The sequence below is a fragment of the Phocoena sinus genome, chromosome 4 (genome assembly GCF_008692025.1).
Source record: "Phocoena sinus isolate mPhoSin1 chromosome 4, mPhoSin1.pri, whole genome shotgun sequence".
In the NCBI taxonomy this organism is placed as follows: domain Eukaryota; kingdom Metazoa; phylum Chordata; class Mammalia; order Artiodactyla; family Phocoenidae; genus Phocoena; species Phocoena sinus.
In genome coordinates this window covers 40828523-40834522 of record NC_045766.1, presented here as the reverse complement: position 1 = coordinate 40834522, position 6000 = coordinate 40828523, and the positions used below count along the sequence as shown (strand labels likewise).

At 40.4% G+C, this 6000-nt stretch overlaps 1 protein-coding gene across 1 annotated transcript in view; it reads right to left on the bottom strand.

The window, feature by feature from the left end:
- Positions 1-324: 324 nt before the first annotated feature.
- The window catches only part of NMD3 (NMD3 ribosome export adaptor), a 77009-nt gene continuing 71333 nt past the window's right edge, over positions 325-6000 (bottom strand). The window contains exon 18 of the transcript XR_004349730.1: positions 325-2305. The gene's annotated coding sequence lies outside the window, so the exon portion shown is untranslated. The remainder of the gene's footprint in view (positions 2306-6000) is intronic.

Sequence of the window (6000 nt, the reverse complement as noted above, 5' to 3'; positions counted from 1 at the left end):
CTTTAACACATAAACAAATTGCCCCCAAAATGAGCAGACAGTTCACAAAGGAAGAAATATAAATTTTTATCAAACATATGGAAGCTCACGAATAATGAAGTAAATTCAAAGTAAAACAATGATATCCCACATTTCATATGTTGAATAAAGTAGAGATTTTTAACTTTTTAATATTTAATGTTGGTAAGTGTGCATTCTCATGAACTGCTGGTAGAACTGCATATCAGCACCTTTCTGGAAAATGACTTGGTAATGTGTATAAAGATCCTTCAACAATATGCTCTTTTTTTTTAAATTTTTTTAATTTTTTTTTTTTTTATTTTTGGCTGCGTTGGGTCTTTGTTGCTGTGTGTGGTTTTCTCTAGTTGCGGCGAGTGGGGGCTACTCTTTTGCTGCGGTGAGCGGGCTTCTCATTGCAGTGGCTTCTCTTGTTGCCGAGCATGGGCTCTAGGTGCGCAGGCTTCAGTAGTTGTGGCACGTCGGCTCTACAGCACAGGCTCAGGAGTTGTGGCGCTCGGGCTTAGTTGCTCTGTGGCATGTGGGATCTTCCCGGACTAGGGCTGGAACCCGTGTCCCCTGCGTTGGCAGGCAGATTCTTAACCACGGCTTCACCAGGGAAGTCCCCAATATGCTCTTTGACTATGGTAGATTAAATATGGCCACAAATTCCTTGTCACTTCCCCCGCCTCTGGAATCTGACCTGTGACTACTTTGACGGAGAGCGCATGGTGGAAGAGACTCTGTGCCAGTTCCAGGCCTAACCTTTAAGAGGACTGGCAGCTTCCACCTCCTCCCTCTCTGAACCCAGTGGAGATACCCACCTTGGAGAGGAACTGAGGCCCCAGCCAACAGCCAGCACCAACTTGTCAGTCATGTGAAAGTTACCTCGGAAGTGGATCCTCTAGACCCAGCCAAGCCACTCCAGCCAGCTAACACGTGGAGCAAAGACAAATTGTCCCCAAATTGCAAGCAAATGAATGATTGCTGTTTTAAGTTTTAAGTGACTAGGTTTTAAGTTTGCAGGACATGTTACACAGAATATTGACCTGATATTGATCCAATAATTTTGCTTCTAGAAATGTATCCTCAGGCACTAATCAGGAATGCAGACAAAGGCTTACACCCAAACATTTCTTGCAGAGAAGTTTCAAAGAATGTTAATGTCTAAATTAGGAAAAATGATCATGTAGGTCACAGTATAACCAGTATGAAACTAATTCAAATGTTAGCAGTACTTATGATAGACTTTTAGGTGGAAAAAGTCATAAAAATAACTATGAATATAAAAAGGAAAAAAATTAAAAGTTAATAGTGGTTATTTCTGGGCAATAGAATAATGAGTGATTTTATTCTGACCTTCACATTTTGGTGATAATTGCACAAAATAGAAAAAATAAATCTTAAAAATGAGAAAACTATCAACTTGTAAAGTCTGTCCATAGATAAACAAATAAATAAAGCTCCCTTTTAACTATAGCTTCAAACTTTTTCATAAAACCATTTTACCAAGGCATTCAGCAATATTGATGTTGAATCATCTGCTATTTCTCATAATTGACAGGCTGATAGGCAGTTACATTGCAATTTTAAAAGTCAGCAGGAGGAATAAAGACGCAGACGTAGAGAATTGACTTGAGGACACAGGGAGGGGGGAAGGGTAAGCTGGGACGAAATGAGAGAGTGGCATGGACATATATACACTACCAAATGTAAAATAGATAGCTAGTGGGAAGCAGCCACATAGCACAGGGAGGTCAGCTCGGTGCCTTGTGACCACCTAGAGGGGTGGGATAGGGAGGATGGGAGGGAGATGCAAGACCGGGGAGACATGGGGATATATGTTTATGTATAGCTCATTCACTTTGTTATACAGCAGAAACTAACACACCATTGTAAAGCAATTATACTCCAATAAAGATGTTAAAAATAAATAAATAAAAGTCAGCAGGAGACAGACTTATTAGCAAAGGGCTTTGATAATCCATAAACTGGATGTAAAAAATCCTGAATAATTAAGCAGTTTTAATGATGTGGCAGAAAGTAAAATAACTGAAGAAAAAGCTTCAAAAAATCAGATGAACATCATTGAAAATCTGTTACCTGCCAGGAAAGTTCCTAGAGCCGTGCCACTTAATCCTCTGAACAGCCTTGTGAGGTAGGTGTTATTCCCATTGTACAGATGAGGACGTGGTGGCCTTGATGGAACTTCCTACAGCCTCCAAATGCAGAGCCGAGAGTTGGGTTCAACACACATGTTTTTTCCACAGTACCGGGCCATTCCACTCCAAGGTCAGGGTTCAACATTCTTACAGGACGAAAAAAAAATTATTAAACATATAAGCTTTTTGAAAAAGCCTTTCTTTCATTTTAACACAATTCATTAAAATATATTTAACTGAACTTTGTGAGCTTCTTTTGCAGGATCATTTTCTTCTTGCATAACTTGAAGTAATCCTTAAAAAGTCAATGCCAATTCTGTAAGAAGCCTAGACTATTCTTGAGCAATTAGAAGGTGCTGCGGGAAGGAGGACAGGCTGACAAAGCAGAGGTACTTGTCCTCTCTCTCACAGCATCTCTGAGAAACCCTATCTTTAGCGTGACTGAGTCTTTTAGTAAGTTGGAACCTGGCTGTGCTCGTTGGTTTTATTCACTCTTCATACCTGTTTTATTCTGTTTCCAATAGGCCATATCCATTTTGAGAGCCAAGATGGGAGGGATCAGTACCACAGAGAAGCCCCACAGGGCATCTGGCAGGATAATGTGGAGAGCCAGACTTCAACCAAGCCCAGGGGTTTTTGTTTGTTTTTAAAGACAGTGGTTTGTTTTTAAAGACAGTAGTTTGTTCTGTTTGTTGTTAAAGAAGAGTAACTAAAGATAATAACAGCTAAGATTTCCATAGTGTTTATATGCATCAGCTCTGTGCTGTGTACTTTGTTTGTGAACATTATCCTACTTAATCCTCACAACTCTAGGAGGTAGACACGATTTTTACCTTCATTTTACAGATGAAGATGTGAGGTCTCAGACCCCAGATAGGTGGTGGTCAGGGTATGAATTGTTTGTCCCATCTCAGTCCATGCTCTTAACTGCCACATGAACTGTAGTAGTCAGGCTGGAGTTTCAAAGAGAAGCCTGCTTCTGTCCCTTTCTGTCAGTTCCTGCGGGAGCCCCGAGTATGAGCAAAAGGAGAAGGGCCATAGCCAGGAGAATGGAGAAATGGGAATCCTAGTCGCACAAGGCCAAGCTGGAGGGTGGCTCTTCCCAGAGCCACCTAGTTCCAAACTTCTAAGGACTCTGAGTCTTCTTTTTAAATGTACTTCTATTCATTCATCATTCCCTATATCTAAAGGGATATAAGGGAGTTTACAATGACAGACAAAATATAACAACATGAAGTACGAAAGAAAAAGAAATGAGTGGTAAGTATTCAATGGCCGACATAAAATCATGATCAGTAATCATCACAGATCACAGTGTTCGGTAGATTGAAATAAACCAGTGGCTCAAGACAAGCACAACTAATGCCAATATTAAGATCAGTAAAGTATTTCCTCCTGAAAGCAAAGGGGCACAGTGCAGTGTGATGAGCAGTGCCCTCTGCATCTCCAAATGATTAAACACCAGGCAGCAAAGCGCAGTGGTTGAGCACACAGACTCTGGAGCCAGACTGCCTGGGTTCCACCACTTTCTAGCTGAGTAATCTTGGGCAAGTTATTTAAGCTGTTTGTGCCTCAGTTTCTTCATCTATAAATCGGGACTGGGGAAATATGGAAGACTGAATGAGATAATGGATACAAAGCCTTCAGAACAGTGTGGGACATGCAGGAAGCACTGTGTCTGTGTGCTGTTATCATCAGCCTGGTTTGGAATATAATAGACACTTCCTACCTCAGGACCCCTGTCCTCACTGGTCCCTCTGCCTGGGACAAATTTTGCCCCCATTATACAGATGGCTCACTCCTTTCTCTCCTTTAAACCTTTGCTCTAATGTCACTTTCTCAGTGAGGCCTTTCCAGACAACACTATTTAAAACTGAAATGCTTTCCCTACTTGTCTCCATCAAACCAGCAAGCTACATCTCCTTCCCCAATTCAATTCTCTCCTTCTCATGAGCTCTTCTCACGCTCAGATAACCAATTACTTCATTTCCTCTGTTTTTTGTCTATCTTCCATCACTAAATGAGGGCAGGTTTCTGTTTTATTCACTGAACAATTACCAACACCTACAACAGAGCATGACAGAGAACAGACACCCAATAAACCCATGATGAATGAACTAACCAACACATTCATCATTGTACAACTGCAGGGTCCTTTTGAAACACCTGTAAGGGCAAGTCAGTCAGTCAAAAAGAGAACCTGTAAATTGTCTGGACTTTTCAATCTTCTGATAATAATTTGAGAAAGACTTTGAAAGGCTTACAAAATTTTATAGTGACAAAGGTTACTCCACTGAAATTTTAGGTGATGTGTACTGTTTTATACTCTTGGAGTGAGTTTAGAATTAGTGACTAAGAGTCACTTCCAGCAGAGGAACAGCTAGAGGGAATTGTCAAAATGCAGAGTAAGAATAAAGCATTACTGGAATTAAGTCATCACTCTGTCAGTTCTTAATGGAGCCAGTCCAAATAAATCATAGGTTTTACTATCCAGTTCTCTCCTGACAGCAAAGCAAGGACAGGAAAGCTGGTTATTAATGAGACATCTTATTTCATAACTCAGAGGAACTCAAAATTCTGAATTTCCTAAGACAAAGGCAAGTGTTGAGTGCAGAACTTGGGGAGAGACATCAAGACATATGGGGCTCCCACTTAGTACTAAGACTTACATGACTGAACAGGCCTAAGTGGTGACTGGCCGTCTTTCAGTCACTGAAGGGCAATCTAGCAGAACGGAAAACATGCCACAGAAAGGGCAACAGAAGGCAACAAGATGAGTCAAGCTCCAGGTGAAGCTGGGAAACTCTCCCAGTCCCAAAGGCAGATTGATCCATGTCATCCACATGTGGTAGAAAGCCAACCTCAAAGGAGCAGCCATTTCTATACACCACTCTTTGGTCAAACAGAAGAGTTTGGGGGTACTCTTAACTTTCCGATGGCTGAAGTACGAGAGCCAGGAATACTTCCATGAGATATTCTTCATAAGGTTTTCAGAAAAATAAAGTTGATTGACGAGGCTGCAATTCTGGCCATTCTGCTGTTGTCCTTACCTGTTGTCATGGAAATTGTGGCCTGAACACAGATCTCACTGAGGTTCCCAACTGAGAGAACTGTGCGGCATGGATTGCTGGCTGTGAATGAGGCTGTGTTTGTCTCTTGTTACCCTTTTTGGTTTAAAGTCTATTTTGTCTGATATAAGTATAATATACCCCTGCTCTCTTTTCTTTTCCACTTGCATGAAACATTTTTTTTCCATCTCTTCACTTTGAGCCTATGTGTGTCCTTAAGGCTGAAGTGAGTCTCTTATAGGCAGCATATAGTTGGGTCTTGTTTTTTAATCTATCCAGCCCCTCTGCCTTTTGATTGTTGAATTCAATCCATTTACATTTAGAGTAATTATTGACAATTAAGGACATACTAATGTCATCTTATTAATTGCTTTCTGGATGTTTTGTAGTTCCATTGTTCCCTTTTTCCTCTCTTTCTGCCTAACTTTGTGAATTGGTGATTTTCCATGGTGGTATACTCTGATTCCCCTCTCTTTATTTTTTGTGAATCTACTAAAGGTTTTTGCTTTTGGGGTTACCATGAGGCTTACATAAAACATCTTATAGCTAAAACAGTCCATTTTAAGTTGATAGCAACTTAACTCCAATCACATGTAAAAGCTCCACCCTTTTACTCCTCCCCCTTTTTTGTTTTTGATGTCACAATTACCTCTTTTTGTATTGTGTATTTGTTAACAAATTAAGGTACCTATAGTTATTTTTAATACTCTTGTTCTTTAACTTTTACACTACACTTAAGTGGCTAACACACCATCATATTACAGGTATTAGAG